Raw genomic sequence first — 18,096 nt, forward strand, 5'->3', positions numbered from 1 at the left:
CTGATCAACCACAGATAACTGTAATTTAAATTATGTTTGAATGTACTAATCAGTTCCACCACTATGGAACTGATTAGATGGTATTCACAGCCTGCGGGTAAGATGAGTCAGTGGAGGTCTGAGGTCTGCAGCCTCACAGATCAGGGACCAAACACTGACAGCCTTGCTGAAGGGAAGGACATGAAAACGTGCTTGGTGACATATATCACAGACGACATCTCGTTAGTCACCCATCAAGGTTTGAAGGAAATAAGCAAAAAAGCGACAAGAACCGAACTAAATTTTTCTAATGACCAGAATGATCAAACCTTATTGTCTCATAAGCTATTCTCCAATTTGTAAAATAATTCTAATTCCTATTGATGTTGAAGACCTACTTTGTCAGTCTGTCCTGTTTTCAACCTTGGCAGAGATCTGAGTTTCCCATGTCTCTAAATATACAGTATATTATTCTAAATGATTAAGCAACACCATTGGCAAATAATGCGCTTTATTACATATATTTGTAACAATGGAGTGCACGTTGAACATTAAAACTCCTGTTATCCCTGTTTTTTTGTACTCTTATGAGAAAGCAAATGACACTGTTGGGCAAATGTGAGTGAAATTGCAGAGAATTAGTGATTGTTATTTAATAGGAGCATTTTTTTTCTTTTGTTGAATGACAGATCGAATCTAACACAAGGGCATGAATTGCCTTCTCCCCATCATCAAATAGCCCAAGAGAGAGGCACATGTGACTTAGACATTAAAACACATAATGTTGAAATCGTCTGCCTGATTCTTCATGTATTTGGTAGCATCCACCTGAGAGCTAATGTAATTTCAGATTCATTTTCAGCACTTTTATAATGTAGGAACATATTTTGCACAGCAGAGATATAATTTATAACTTAGAAAGAGATACAAAATCCAAGTAACCACCATGTCAAGTAAACTAAAAAGTGGAAACTTAATAAATCACCCTGAGTTGCACCCTGTTCCTCTAAATGCAGTTGGCGCCCAGAGAAGAAGTGGGCCTGCCAGTAGACAGGCAAAGCAGGCTACTTCTGGATGGGATGGTGGTGATGAGCAGGAGAGGTGGCACAATCCAGAGGAGTTGGACATGGAAACACTACAGCCAAAGTTTCAGCCAAAACATCCACAGGATAGACACGACTGAGTCATGGTCACCACTGAGCTTATTCAAGCTCTTCTTCAGCTCCTCCGGGCGCTCCCTGGGCAGAGATGGCATTGCGGAGCTGATCAGTGTCTGCTGGGTCCACCTTGGTCAGTTGGTACTGTGACAGACAGAATGAGACCCAGGAGCAGACACACTCACGGAGGCAGATGTAGGATTAACAGTTTTACTGGATGGCAGATGAAGCAGTACAGCAGGCAGGCAAGGCAAGGACAACTTCAGGTCAAAACTAAAAGACAAACTTGGCTACAGGCAAATAACTAGGTAAACAGGCAACTGGTGGTCTGAAGTGGTCTGAACACAATGGCAATCTGACAAACTGGAAGGAAGGAAGGAAGGAAGACTGAGAAAGCGAAAGAGCTGGCTAAGTAGTCAGGGCCTTGATGAGATGACAGCTGTGTGATGAGCAGGAACTAGCAACAGGTGGGAAACTGCAAGACCTGAAATGAGACACACCCACAACACACACACTCACAGGGAGGGGAAGAGTAGACAGAAGGAGAGACGAGAAGAAGAAGAAGAGGAAGGGGACTGGGATGGAGAGAGAGATGATACAGCCGTTGACACTGTGACAGACATGTAGAGAAAGGAGTGGCCCTACAATTTCACATTTTCATGCAACTGCATGACCAGGCATAGATTCAAAGCAATTCTTTGGTCCCTTCATCTCTCTGACGTCAAAGAGGATGATGAAAACCAGAATCAGAAGGGAACACCACAGTACGACCGGCTGGTGGCAAGCAAGGCCAGAATTGGTTTATGAAGGTTTATGAAGGACAAACCAACCATGTTTTGATTCAAACTGCTTGTCTTGGCTGGTTCACGGTCTGGGTACACCTGGAATTTCTTTGTCTATCAAGTAAAAACTGTTCATGTTCAGAGGGAGGGTCTACACCTCAGCGATGACCTGATGAACTTTGCTTTTCTCAGAAAGGGCTACCATCTTTATGTAAACAACTCCTACTCTCTTTTTGAAGAGAGGTGAAGACGCCGGTGTCCTGCAGCAAGTGCGATGTTGCCCACTGCTTCAACGCAAACAGGAACGGCTTTGCAGAGTATCATCTCAGGATGCAAAGACAATCATAAAACCACAGCAGTCACCTGTGCAATTTCCCATAGTGAAAGCACATTCTTTTTATTGTAAACATAATGTTTTCTGATGAATAGAAGTACACTTCTACGGGCAGATAGCGATCACCCCAAACGACTGATAAGAAACATCCCTACGGGTCAGTTCCTCCATTTGAAGAGAAATTGCAGCACGGAGTCTGAATTTCATCTCAAGTCGAGTGAAACGAGGGAACGTTTTTTGAATAGAGGCTACACGGAGACAGACATCCAGGCAGCCTATCAAAGAGCAGCACAAGCGGAAAGGTCCCTCCTTCTTACCAAAAGGCAGCGGTCAAACCCCTCACATCTCTGTTTCTCCACAGAGTTCTCTCCCTTAGCGGGTAAAATTAAGAGTGCAATTTTAAAACATTGGCACATTTTGCAAAGCGATCCAACACTGAAAGATATGAGTGCTACTCCCCCCCTCATTTCTTTCAAAAAATCTCCATCTATCAAAGATAGAATAGTACATAGTTTAATGACTAAACCCATTACAGCCACCTGGCTGCCTAATCCCCCATCAGATTTTTATAGATGTGGAAGCTGCACTGAAAAAAAGAACTTTGTGGTCGAGTAAAATATATTACATTAACTGTCATAATTTCTACATTGTAATATTAAGATTCAGTGAGAACTAGAATTTCTTAAGTAAAAATTTAAATATATACTCATTTTATTAATGTAATAAATTAACTGTGTGGGAAGAGTAAGTTTTATTATAGATTTACTCATAATATTTAAATGCTTTATAGTCACTGCACATAAACCTAAAAATACTATGTAAATTTTAATCTAAAAGTATAGCGCGTTTGAATCCGCGCATGCGCCTTTGGACAAGACAAGAGACCCGCGATTTGTTGGGTTGGTTTCCGGTTGGATCCGGTTGGATCAGAGTCAGAGACGGTTGGGATTGTCACGGAGGTGCTCCATGCCTGGGTTATCTCGGGTAAGTTATTGCCTTTCTGTTTTAGATTTTACATGGGTCTGTGTGCATTTTGATAGTTTGATTCTTGTTTGTTTGATGCCATATATGTTACTGTTAATAATTACCTTAACATTAGTTATAACTGTTAGCTAGCTAATATTACCAGATTAGAAAAAAACAACCGCATCCACACGTAGTGTTAAATATGCAGGAAAGCTCCGCTATTTATTTCACTTCTATAAAACTAAAGGCATAAAAGTTGCCATAGAGAGGGGGGGTTAGTCAAAAGCAGAGGAGAGGAAATGTAACATTAACATTAATTGACGTCAGCCGCCATTATTGGACCGGGCAAGACTGGCCTGTAACAAATGCGACCTGGAGCTCAACCTTTCACAGTATAATGCTTTCTAGTCTATATTGTTTTTTATTTTGCTGCTTTTTATCAGTATATTTAACTTAATTGACATTTAACCAAGTGGAAAGCCTCTCATGCGAGTCCAGTCTTGTCAGTTAAGTCATTTCTATTACTCAAACAAGTGTAATTAGGTGGAAATGTTATATTCATGAAGTTCATCTGTAATTTGTTAGTTAAAAAAACAAAGTCTTATAAACATATGTTTCTATCAACAGGAAGCAGAACAGTACAGCAGTGAGTTGTGGTATCACATGTCAGGCCCAGGATACGCTGCAGGATGAGCCAGTGGAGTGAGTGATTGGTCTAACGCTGCAACATTAGTCAGGCAAGTAGAAATCTATGTATGCATGATATAATATTGCTGTTGTTATTTTTCCCTATCCTTCACTGCGTAATGTAATATAAAATTGTGGCTAAATGTTTTATATCATTGTTTTAATATCACAAATTGTGTCTGTTCATTTACAGGGTGACCTTACTCTTAGGACGAGCCAATACAGTGGACAGTTGAGGTCTAGGGAGGAGGACAGATTGATGGGTTTCAACGGTGTCAACAGGGAGAAACAGTAGGCTTCCTATGTTATGAGTTGGTCATGCAAAAACTGCTTTGTTTTGTGAAGCTGAGGTAGGTGAATCTATAAACCCTTAAAAATGTTGCCTGCTCCATTGGGCAGTAACAATAATTTGTTTTTATGATATATACTATGGAGTACTGTTCCTGATTGAACACATGAACATAAATAAACTTGAAATGTTCGTCTCTCACAGTTAAAATTGGAAGCCAAATTAGTGTTCCTCTTTTTGAGTTGATCATTGTAAAAATTGGTAGCTTGTTCATTCCACCATTAATATCTACAGGGTTTAAAACGCCCTATACAGAATTTACCCTCCCTTCATTTTGCATCAGACTATTTGGCCCAGTTCCTGATGTTGTACTTGTGTATCTTTTGTCAATTCAGATCAAGGAGGAAGTCAGGAGAATAACTACAATTTCCGTGGAGCAGAGCTTCATGTACAAACTTGACCACTACACACCAAAACGTATTGCCCTGATGAAGGCCAAGGAAGGTGTCATGGGGACCAAGCTGAGGCCGTTCCTGGACAAACTGAGTCAGGTGTGCTTGTTCACATTTTTTTGAAGGTAGACGGACCTACTGTCTCTCTCACACACACACGCACACTGCCCCATGCGTACACATACAGCACAAATCCTCGCACTCGGTAGCTTCAATGCCCCTGTACGCTCCATCTTTCCACACATGGCTCTTGCTCCGTGTGCTCAAATCACTGCTCCTTGCACATGTGTGCTCTTGTGTTCTCACTTGACAGTTCATTGTGTATGAATAATGGTTCAGTATTGACACAATATTAATCTGTTCACAGAACCAAAGCATTGAGATGAGACGTGAAGCTGTCATCCGCAGCCTCATACTGTACCTTGGCGAGAAAGAAGAGGAACTTTTTGAAGATTGCCTGGTAAAGCATGATTTTTTTTTATTTTTTTTTAATGACACAGTTTAAAATTTTAATGTGTTATCATTTAAAGTGCAAGTTAACCCTAAAGTAAGACAGGAAGGCAGACAAAGGGATGGAGATATTCCACTCAGCAATGGCCCAAATGGTACATTGAAAAAGCCAACAAAATCTTATATCATCTGGAAGAACAAACTAAATGGATATTTTTCAATGATTCAAATTAAGTAGAATCACAAACATTGAACGTGCTCTAGGGTTACAAAGCCATAGGATTTCCTGGCACTGTAAAGGTGCAGAGGCACACAATTTATGGCTGTTTTACTAATGCCGGCTCACTGTAAAATAGATTTGACTCAATTTAACGTAATCTGAGCTATGTTTAATGATGGTCGTTTTTAGCACATATGTGTTCATTCTGCACTGATAATGAAGTCACTTCGAATGATTCAAGCAATTCTATTTTAGTTTGTTTCTCAATAGAATTGTCTACATTTTTCTTGTAAATTGTATGCAGGAGGACAGCCATAGTGGTGCCACTCAACACATCCTCAAGATCCTGGTCGTCCATGGTGCTGATGGAGAGGATCCACTGGATGTATCCATCCTTCTTGAAGGCAAGGAGATGTTGCCAGGATGTGGCAGTACTGCTAAAGTTTGCACGCTGCTTATGGGGCTGATTTATGCCCTCAACCTTGTATACCCCCCCAACACTGCGCTACACTTTTGAGGTGTTTCTTCTTTTGAGAAACTTTTCCTAGAACTGGATGGGATTAAGCTGTCCCCAAAAGTACAAGCTTTGAAGTTGCTGTCTTAAATGCTATCGCCATGGCAAGTACTGTACAATCTCGGCTGCTGGTACACCCCAACTCACTTCTCCATCTTGCAAATGACTGTAACAACAACTTGCAAAGATACAGTCAGCTCCATTGGACCCTCCGCTCACATACAGCAGCTTGTGTTTATATGGACCTTCCACTGTCCAGACACACAGACTTGCAGCGGTCTTCTTCAGGTTTGACTCTCCAAAAGACTGTTGGATGTGGTCAAATATGGCCAGGACTTGTTGACTTTGAAAACTATATTGCTGTTTGTAAGATGGTTTCATGCAAAAATAATGCATGGATGCAAAAATAATCACAGTGGAATGATAATGTATTGTGTACCAGTGTGAATATCAATATCCCTTTCAATATAAACACTTGGCCCCAATAGTATGTAAGGCACTTGAAAAAAATAGTAATGTGGGGCTTTAGTGATGTTGTCCTGCTCACACCCTTGTGGAGAAATGCCAAGAATTAGCACCTTGCCTTTGAGTTCAACTTCGCCCTGGCTAACTAGTTGTGGGAAGTTGTCTGTCTGAAATGTTTTCCGTTTTGTGTCAACTAAGGCACCTGGTCTTTCTGTCATTGATGTTTATTACAGATAAAGGGTAAAGAAAAAGTTAACATTTATTCTTTATCTAGAACTGTTAACACCTTTAACTGTCGATCAAAATGTTTTAATGCTTTAAGGTTTTAATGGCATACTTAAAGTGCACTAATCCAGTGTGCCGGTTTGAATGTTGCAATTGCACTGAGTGCTGTAAGGTTTTAATTGAATATTTGAAAAGCACCATTCCAGATCTGTGTTGAATGCAGTGGATTTATCTTTAAGAGCAAGGTAATATTGACACAAACACATCTTTGCAATATTTACTGACAAATCGATGACTGTTTTAACTTTGATAAGGTATAATACTTGGAGACAAGAACATTGGGTAGGGGTGGGATTTGACCAAGCAGTTAAGTGACATTGGTTGTTAATGTTGCTAATTCTAAAAATATTGCTATTTAGAATTTAGGTTATGTCAATACTACCTAGCTCTGTCTACCTCATCTCATCATCCTGTTGTTTTTGTCATGTGATATGCCCTTCTATATTTTATGCCCCCTGGGGTAAAAAAAAACAAAAAACAACCCATTTTGAAATGCAGTGTATACTGTAGGATCAAAAAATTAGCCATTTTATATTTTTTATAAGTTCATGTTGGTGAATGGAGATTGAATTGTTTTACAGAACAGCAGACACTTGAATGAGCATTCAGTTATACTTTACTTTTTCAATAGAGCAAAAATGACCATTCTATATCAGTGGGGGTATGCATGTGTTGTTGATTAATGCCAGTCATGCCACTGTTAACCCTGTTACCCCCCCCCCAACATTCAGCGACGAAATGCCCTGATATAAAGCTATTCCACATAGTCGAATTGTACAAGGTTAATTCCATGGTTGTCGTTCCAAACGATCAGAGGTTTTACTGAAGGCACCTTTAAGTACTTGTTTCCAGACTTTACCAGGTGATGTGAACGTTGGTGATAGGTGTTTGTTGACAAAATAAACAGTTGTAATTATATTGTATTTTAGTTGTGTGATTTGTGATAAAAGTATATTAAATGCATAGAGAAAGTGATTACATTTATTTGGTAACATTTATCAAAAGAAAATTAGCAACGTTTACATAATTATAGTGAGTAATATAACTTAAAACAACTAAGTAATTGAAAATGTCAAACAGAAAAAATATAATAAAATATACTTATTTAATTCATAACAGTAAATATTACAGATATATAAGATTTACTTAATATTTTGATGACAGCGACGTTCCTGTCTATGAAAAAATGTAATTGACTTTACTTAATTAGTTTAAATAAATATAACTTATAACTTAAATATAATTAAGTAACATTTACTTAATATCTTAATGAATGTTAAGTTTAGTGGTAAGTACATTTTACTTGATACTGGCAAGTGAGTTGTACTTGATATTACAGCAGTAAAATTTACTTAAAAAGTACTAGTGCAAATTGTTACAAAGATTTTATCAAGTAAATCCTACAAGTTATTTTTTTCAGTGTGTATACACTGTTCTAACTCTGCAGATACAAAATACTTTATGCATCCTCGCACAGGCAAAAAATACAAAATCAATTAATTTATCAACTGTAACACTTCACGTGTCATTTATCTTTTGAAATGTCCATGAGGGATGGTTTATGTGGGTCAAACTAAACGTCCCCTGAAAGTGAGAATTGCTGAACATAAGGCTAAAATCCGCAATGGAAATATGGACTATGCGATTGAACGCCATTACGTTCATGCAGGTCATGGCTCCCCTGCATCACTAAGGTTTTGGGGTATTGAAAAAAATCAAGCCTTTCTCAAGAGGAGGAGATACTGTCAACAGGCTACTTCGCAGAGAGGCTTACTGGATATATACACTAAACTGCATTGAGCCATATGGACTTAATGAGGAGCTGATCCTCTCTTGCTTCCTGTGAAAATTATCCCTGACAACTAATATTAATGACTTTTAACCTTTAATATTATGTTTTTCGGTTTCTGTTCTTCATACTAGGATGCATTGTAGATTTTTCTCTTGATTGTTTTATGATGATGTGTGGTTTTGTTATTAGCCAACGAGAGGTCTCCCCCCCATCCTCCAGAGCCTATGACAGGCTCGCTTCATTGGATGGGAAGGTTATTTAAACCTCCTATGCCTTTAGCACTATTGTTTGACTCTGAGGAAGACGCAGGTGCGTTGAAACGTCAGTCCTTGTACCTTCATTAGATTTATAACCAGAAATCTGTGTGCTCCAGTGCCTTCTTTGGGTTGATTCCCAGAGACTTCCCCTACTGAGTTGTTCTGTTCTGAGAGCACCGGTACCCAGGCTGAAGCGTTGTAATCACCACATCTTCTCCCTGATAATATTTTCTATTTTGTACTTGAAGTTGGTCTCTTCACAGCTGCATACTGATCCAGGCTTGAGACTATGTTATATATAATGTTCATAAGTTGCTACTTCATTAGTGTTTAGTAATATTACTAAGATTTCACTAATGGTACAATGTTATTGCAAATATCTTATTTTCTTTTTCCTTTGTAGTATTTTTTAGCCTGTTGAGACATCTGACAGATTTTTATATCCAGTGTACACAGCTTACTTTCGGATTCTGTGTTTTTATCTTTTTTTATTTTATATATCTAAATTTTACTTTTTCATATTTGATTTTTCAAATAAAACTACTCTATTTGGAGACAGAATTATACAATTTAGTTGTTTTTTATTGATTTTATACTGTGCACAACGGTGGAATCTGATGATGACCTGCATGATTTCTATAGTCACATGGCTGCATTTGGCACCAAGCAGGCAACAATAGGCATGTATGACATGTAACACTAGAATCACTGAAGAATGTGAATCCCATAGTGTTGAAAAAATATTGACACATTCTTGGACATTGGTACAACGCTTGGCATCCACCAAAGGTAGATAATACCTTCAATGTGAACTATTTGCTCTGACACAAACTATTCACTTAAGAGAGAACTCTATTGAAGTGAAAGAACAGCAGTTAGACACTGAGTGGAGTGTCAATATATCAATTTATAACAAACATGGTGAATACACAGTGATAAAAGAAAGTACCTTGTAAATCTAGGGAATTTCGTTGGTGAAATATTTCTGCTGAAAGACTAATTACATGGAAACAGATGAAAACAGAGTTTCTATGAAAAAGCTGTTGGACTTGACCCTGGGAGAAGAAAAGATCATGTGAGCAGGATTTTGTTCCACCTGAACAGAAGGTGCATCTATTAATTTCAATTCTATTATTTAACCTCACAATAGCAGCAGTTAACAGTTAACTTGTGTCAGCTCTACAGTCTTGATACAGTCTCATTCTCCTGGAAAACAGTCATGGAAAACATCCGGTATCAAAAGCCTGCTTAATGGCCTCAGTGTTCGTCTTATCTGAAATGAAAACAGTTTATGAATGATTTATTTTGCAGCTTTCCCATCAGCGTCTGTAGGAGCCACTTCAGAGAAAGAAAGCTTGAGGGAGGATTTCAGGAATCGTTCCTACCAGGGTTTGACTGTTGGCAGCTCATGAGATTCATCGTGTCCCTTCACTTCCATCTGCTGGACAAATGGCGCAACAGCAGCCTGACCCGCCTTCAACTGCAATACATGTGATATTCCTATGATTTGAAACAGTTTTCATTGACAATAGTCAGTTAAGATTTCTGAATATGAATAACTCCCTTAACGGCCCTTTTTACGAGATAGGTGGGCTATCTCGTAAAAAAAAGCCTTTCTGTGTGGAGTTTGCATTTTCTCCCCGTGCTCACGGGGTTTCCTCCTCGATAAGAACCCCCACTAAAAACATGCAAGAAGATTGTCGCCTGACCAGCGATGGACATTAAAAAGAAGTTGGTCCCCGGGCGCTGTAAATAGCACCCACCGCTCCTGGCCTGCCCCGCGGAGGAAGGACGGGCCAAGATAGGAAAATGCAGATAGATTTCACGGTGCCATTGAATGCGCGCGCGCGTGTGTGTGTGTGTGTGTGTGTGTGTGTGTGTGCCGGCAGCCGTGCACGTGTATGCATGCGTTGTAGATGGTTGCATGTGACAAAATAAAGACGGGGTTTGTCCGTCCTGTTTCTGTTAAAGCTAAAAACCCCATTGGGACCAACGCTCTAGCATTTCATCAAGAGGGAAATTATGGAGGGGCAATGACAATGAATTGAAGAACTGCTTTTGTGGCCCCATACTATGTTCTTGAGCTTTTACATTTAAATGATGTAAATATATAATTGCAGTTGTTGCAAAATGCACCCATGCCCTCACAAGAAAAGCCCTCAGGGACAGACCCTGTCTACAAATCTGGTCTGCCATTTATTATCATCATACTATAAAGCGAGGAATCTCTGTATGTGTGTCCTTCGCATATCTTGAGAACCGTTCGTCCCACCTACTTCACACTTGGCGGGTGTATTGCTGGGGACCCAAGGACGTGCAGTGTCGAGTGGGAAGTTGTTTGGATGAGCGGTTCTCGAGAAAGCTGCAAGCAGCAATACCGGAGGCCAAGCAATCGGCCCGTTCCAAACAGGCATGTTTTTAACTGGCACTGCACTAGTAAGTTATTAAATTGGGACTACTAACCCTAAAAATAACAGAGACATCATATAGGCTACTGTATATATATATTTTTTTTAATTTTTAGGAAAACCCATGATGTATGTAGGCCTATTGATATTTTTTTTTTTTGCATCCTAGGCTATATTATGTTAAGATGCTGGCCAAATTTGTGAACGTAGAACATTTGTATAAGAGTTTGGAATGAAGAAACTGTTAGTCTCCTGACAATTGTAATCCTCCTTCCCCTCTCTTCGTGCTCTCTCACCTAGGTGCCAGTATCCCAGGATCTGAGCTATTGTGTGTGTGTGTGTGTGTGTGTGTGTGTGTGTGTGAGAGAGAGAGAGAGAGAGAGAGAGAGAGAGAGAGAGAGAGAGAGAGAGGGAGAGAGACAGACAGAGAGAGAGAGAGAGAGAGAGAGAGAGAGCAATCAGATGCAACAAGTCTCAAGTATTTAGATGGCAATATTTTTTGGCTCCATACTAGTTGATAATGAAATGGTAAACATTTAACTGTCATTGTGTGTTTCTGCAGCAAAGCCACTAGACAGCAGCCTTGTGCAGTTTCTTATTAGTACAGGGGATGGACAAAATAACAGAAAAAACGCATGAAAACTTTGAAGTTATTAAATCACAGGCAACACAAGCGAGTCATATTTAGGTGAATGGCAATATGTGTAACAATCACCACTTTTAAGTTTTCACGGCAAAATACGCTGAGTAACCGGTTCCAAACAGGCCAAATAGTTGAAAGTAGCAGAATAGAAGAAAAGCAAGCAAAATCATTTAATGTGCCGAGGAGAACAGTCTCAAAAATCATGACAACATATACTAAACATATGCTTTTTTGAGGAAAAACTTAATATAGCTTTCACCCACATATTGACACTTTTATTGTGTGTGTATGTTTAGACTTCCTCTCACCTGCAAGCTTGAGGAACAAGAACAAGAAGGAACAAGAAGGAACAAGAAGTCTCTGCACAAACAGAGAGTTTGGCCTGACTAAGGATGATGTCTTCTTGTTATTTTTTTTGCTTTTATTTGACAGATACAGAGAAGAGACACAGGGAAGATTGGGAGAAAGATGCAACAAAGGTCTCAGGCTGGATTCAAACCCAGGATGTTTCTGTTAGATGGTATGCATCACAGCCAGCTGAGCCACCAGGACGCTTCAGGCTGTGCTGTCTACGTCTGAAAATGGAAAACACATTTAAATAATAGACTTGTGTATTAGAAAAACATTGGCTCCTTCACTTGCTTCTAAAAAATTGACGAAAGCATGAATTCTAAAAAACAGTCATCCAAAAAACAGTATGACCCTGACGAGGGCCATTAGTTTGGCTGATTTTTAATTGTCTTGCAGCCCATGTAAAACAAATGTTTTTCACATAAGACAGAGTGCCTTGGTTGTCTTGGATCACTGCTTTTTAAAATTAATTGTTTCTTCAATTTTTCATGAGCAAGTGAAGGACCCAAAGCATCAGTTTGCATCTACCTGTCAGTTCATATCTGACCCATGCAGCGCTTCTTCCTTCTGTCCTTGTAAGAGACTTTTATATGTTTATATCTGTTATTACATGAGATCTCACTCATCAGGTCTTCTGTGGGTTTCTGCCTTGTTGGCCTTAACAGGTGAATTGTTTTTCTGTCCTGCACAGGCCTGCTGTTCGCCTTACTGTAGCTTAGCAGACTTCACGTTGAGTGCTGGAGAAAGCCCAGTTCTCTCAAGTGCATCCGATTGTGTAACATAATGATCACTTTGTAATGATATGCAAAGGCCTCGTCAGCTCAGCCCTTTCAGATATCAGACCTGGCCTCAGTCTTCAAGCACCTCGGAGTGAGCTAAAGCTGGACAGAAAACCCACAAATAACAAGTTCATCATAGCTGTAGTTATAATGTATGCCGCTGAAATATTTCCATTGTCTTCTGAGTGTGGTCCACATCTCTCTGACTACACTGCCCTGTGCAGATCTGGGTGACAGCCTCCTATCAGGGTCCATCTGCAGAAACCCCTTCAACAGCTGGATAGATTTCCCCGCCGTTGCTTTCTCAGTCACTAGGACCCACATCACTGTCAGTGAGGGTCTGACCTGGAGGACGAAACACAAGGGAAGTGGATTTAAGTCATGACCCTACAGCATAACACACGCAGTCCATTTATTTTTGAATGGGGGTTTTGTAAAAGCAAGGCAATGCATTTGTAGCGCGGTATGAGTCTTCAGAAGTGCTGGTTGAGTGGAATGGAGGCAGATTTTAAGCGTCAGGAGCTTATTTCCAGTGACAGGGTGCTGCGGCTTTGAAGAGGCAAAACAATTCAAGCAGTTTGAATATTGTCACTGTTGGATACAGGCCTTGTAACTCTTGAAAATTCTAGAAACAAGGCTGTCTATCTCACAAGTTGACATTTTGGAGATACTAGGTTTTTACCCAACAACAGTCATATGCTATTTCACCGACATGGGTTAAGCCTAGTCCATTAAGCAGTTTCGATCAAATGATGTCAACCCATGTCCTTGACCCAGACCAGAATCTTCCACAAAAAGCTTCCTCATCTTTACATTGTCTAGCTTGAGGTCTGCATTGATTAACCCATGAACTTTCAGTTGCTTAAGCACCACAGCCAACCATAATATATTAAGGATAAATATATGGTTTAATCAATCATCTCAAATGAATATGCACTCAATGCCCCTGAAATAACACACTTTTGTGGAGGGCGGGCATGTTAAACACTATAACCTTATTTACTGCCTTGAGAAAGCCGATGATACACTGGAGGGGCAATATTTATTTAAGCCTGTGAAAGATAGGACCTTATTACAGCTATATTATTATTAAATGTTGTTCTAATCTGACAGGGCAGGAGAGGTTTTTGAGTCTGTGTCCAAGTAGCTCAAGAGAGACACTCCTGACTCCTTGTGGTCAAACACTCCACAGAAGTGCACAAGGCTGCAATCATCAGCCCGATTCTTCTGTAAAAATGACATCATATCCACCAAAGAATGATGTAAAACAGCTCTCTAAATAAAGGAATATATTTTTACAAAAGCTCCAGGAGCTCCCTGCATATGGCGAGCATTGGAGCCAGAGTTTATTGTCAAAAAGCTGGATGTCAATATCAGTTCCATCTTCAGCAGCACAGTTGATGCTGGAAGTGAATTTGGAGAAGAAGATGGAGTAACCTGTGATTTGAAACTGTTACAACCCGGCTCACGGAAGCAACGAGGGTGCCATACGCCAAAGTAAAAGTTAACACAATAATTTATTAACAAAATTCTGTGCATAAATGAGGAGGGAGAGACATGATCCAAAGGCTTCTTATGCACAAGGAGTGCACCGGGCCCAGGTGCTCTCCATCAGTCTCAATGATGAACCCGCCCACCAGGCTCCTGCAGGACAGACCAGAGCCATACAGAGCCAGCAGAGTGGGAAGGTCATCACAAAACTTACATTTTGATTTTCAACACTACTTTCATTGTAAAAAGGAAGGAGATTCATGAACAAATACACCGAAAGAACAATGTTTAAGAAGCAAATTTGAAAAAATGCCAAAAGTAGGTGTTATAAGTCGTTTGTACATAGATCTTCCTAATCAATAAGTATCTCAGTTAAAATTACTGTTCTTTACCAGTGCACCTAGAGAGTAAAATCAATTTAATCAGTTTTTGTTATACACATCAGTGTATTCTTTGCTTCATGACAGTGTTATGGTTTCACTTTGGCCATGGCTTCATTTCCTTTTACTTTTTATTTTCTTTATTTCATTTTCTATTAGTTAAGTCTATTCATTTATTTATTTTCAGAAAGTTAACATGATCTTTATCCCATATTAAAACTAATTAACGTTTTCCTTTTTCAAAACATTTGACAAAAAATGTCACTGAAATTAGCCAACACAAATGATTATACTCCACATACAGGGACAGATTCATATTCAGTGCCATCTTCAACATTCGTTTTCTTCTTCCGAGTTTTCTCTTCTGTTATTTTCTAGTTTTCATACCTTAATCCAGTGGGATATGTGCAGTGAGGGAGAACTTGAGAAATAAAAAATCTCTCTCAGCCTCTCTCATTTTAGTTGCTGGATCGGCTGCCCCACTCTTAATCCCATTTTTAAATCAGCGTTTAGGCTGGCTTGATTGTTGTTGTTGTTTTTGCCTTTATTTGACAGTTTAATTAGGTAATCAAGACTACATCACACAGGGCAGAAAATTGCTGCTGCTCTGCTCTCTGTGGGCTGAAACTTTCAAGCATGCCGCACTTGTGGCCACATCCCAATCAATGATGTCAAAGCAGGTATTTTGCCTTAAACAGCTGATGGAAAATCCATAGAGAGCAGCGCAGGCAATTTTTTCCCCAATGTGATTAAGTGTTGATTTACTCTAACAGTGGAGAGAGAAGGGGGGAGTGACGCGTTTGTTGCTGTCTCCGTGCATTCAGCGCCATCTCCTGGACAATTTAGGGAATTGCAGCTTGGATCACACTGGTTTGCTACTGGATTACCATGTTACGTCTTTCCTATAAGGGTCCATCCACAAAAGGGTTAAATTTCACTTATGGTAATTTCGGCCTGGCAACGTTTAATGATAATCCGTGCATGTGGATCCTATTAGTCTGTAATAGCAGTTGATATGTGCAGATTTTGGATATCAAGTAATTGTTTTTGCTTGTCATCTTCAGCGCTGAAACTGCTAGGGATTAAGCGACAGGACGCTTAAGCAGGTCGGCTGAAGGCTTGAACCTAGATCCTCCGGTTGCTCACCACACGACCAACAACCTGCCAATACTGCTGTCTGAAGACCAGAAATCTGAATTTGCGTCAGCCGGAGTGACGTATGCCACCTCACGTCTCGTTGGGTTCACGGACTGTGACATCATCAGTCGGTCATATTGTCAATCTATTTATCTGTTTAACAATTTTAAGGGTGCAGGACTAAAGGCAGGATCATTAACTGGCTGAACATCAGTCATTGCAAATTAAATTAGTTTCCTCTCACTATTGCACTTCTGTTTTATTACTCCTCACCTCTCATTTGTCAGAACAGACTAGATATTTGGTCTATGAACCAACACCTCCACCTAGTGTCCTTAATGGTGAATTGCATGTGTGACACAAAGCACCAGTGAAGATTAGAGAAATGATTAAAAACTAGGACAGCACAATTCATTTAAGAAAAGCGAAAAACACATTGATTTTAGAAAAGGAAAAAAAAAAAGCAAGACGTTTCATTTGGCCTCTAAATCAAGGTGTTCTGGTGCTATGCAGAAGTTGCACTTAAGAGTTGCACATCAGAGAAAATCTTTAATTATTTTAAAATTGAGCAAATCCTAACTAGCATAATATTTTATATATATAATTTTGCAATAAAAAAATCACACTTATTTTTCTGTTAAATGGGACATTCAAATAAATGACCACACCACAAGAGATAAAGCTTTACATTTTTATAAGACTTATAAAAAAGAAAAACATAACACGATAACCAAGGCATTTCATACATTGTGTTGTTTTTTCTTTGTGTTTCTGTGAGTATTATTTACAAACAGGCTTATGTACAAATAGCAATAACTCAGAAATGGAAAAAGCTACATATAGCCTAGCACAAACAACCAGTTAGCATAATGATAATAATATATTTGTTATGTACAATGTAACTGGCAAGACTAGAGCACGAAAAAAAACAAAGATTATGCGAACGGTTTAAATAACTTCAAGTATCTGTCTTGAGGTTTCATGGAGGTTTTAGTCCAATGGACACGGATTTCTAGCAACACTGACAGAAGCCAAAAAATCGAGTCAAGCTGCAAACCATGTAGTGTGGCTGGGAAAGGACAGGAGGAGCTCTAGCCATTGGAAAAGACAACACAGACGATGCAACTTAACGTGGCAACATGGAACGTCCACTTCTGTTAAATGCCCACTTTTTAAGAAACTTTAACACAACCAAGGAAAATTTCCTTGCCACATATAAAGTGATATCCAGCTTGATAGCCTATAGCACCTTTTTACTGCTTTGAAAAACAAATGTGCAACAGGCACAACAAAACAAACAATAGGAACGATGCAAACAAGGACATACTGTTGCTTGGGCAAGTGGTAACTGTTGACATCTTGACTGTATCTGTTTTCAAGGGAGGGGACAAGAGTCCCAAGCAACAGGTTGCAGAACAGTTCTAATGTTTCTGGACTTTGTGGCTTAACTACACATCTTAGGCTTCACAATGTATTGATGACATTTCACTGTCTCTTTCATGAGACACAGTACTCCCACTTTTGGAGTTTGTCAAAAAATCTTTTATTTTCCCTCACGACATTGTGTTCCATTTGAATTGAAAAAACAAACAAACAAAAAAAAACATCTCTTCAAAGTAACCGCAAAAGAATAACTCATTCATAACCTAGTACCTTATATGTAAATTAAGGTCCAAATATAGTCAAACCAAAGTCAGAATTGCACAGTCAGCTGTATGAAAAGAAGAACTAGCTTGTTTGAGGAAAAATCTGGCTATTCTTCTAGCTTAGCAGTAGTTAGGCCTACTCTAATTATAGAGCCACTATAAAGGAAAGTGTGGCCCAAGAAGAGGCCATTTGTCCTATTAATGTCTCCAAGTCCATAAAACACTAGTGCTACTCCACGACGTTCATACAACAACACTGTAGGGCTAGCGTGCCTCCCTTGTTTACATATCAATTTAGTGTATCAATTTTGGAAGGAAATAAAAAAGTCCATATACAATACAACACAGGCTGTGGCCAGTGCTATGGTCTCTAAAGTCCCCCAAGGCACATCTCAAATGGCACCCTTCCAAGCGCACTGCTTTTGGCAAGACTTAAACTGTAACACTCAGTACAGGAGCACCATGAAGACTCTAGTGTAATGTTAAGACCTTGAAGTAGTGCAGCAAAAGATAATTGAATTTCAGTTCTTGTGTGGCTCAACACAAAATGCCATTGGGTGTCAAATTAGAAGCCATGTCAAAAACGACCGCACTACAAGTGGAGTAGAGCGAAATTTAGGACTGTCTTCTCA

The sequence above is a fragment of the Centroberyx affinis genome, unplaced genomic scaffold, assembly GCF_046629955.1.
Source record: "Centroberyx affinis isolate AG114_WGS23_722 - 3 ecotype Tasmania unplaced genomic scaffold, CSIRO-AGI_Caff_v1 ptg000458l_1, whole genome shotgun sequence".
In the NCBI taxonomy this organism is placed as follows: Eukaryota; Metazoa; Chordata; class Actinopteri; order Beryciformes; family Berycidae; genus Centroberyx; species Centroberyx affinis.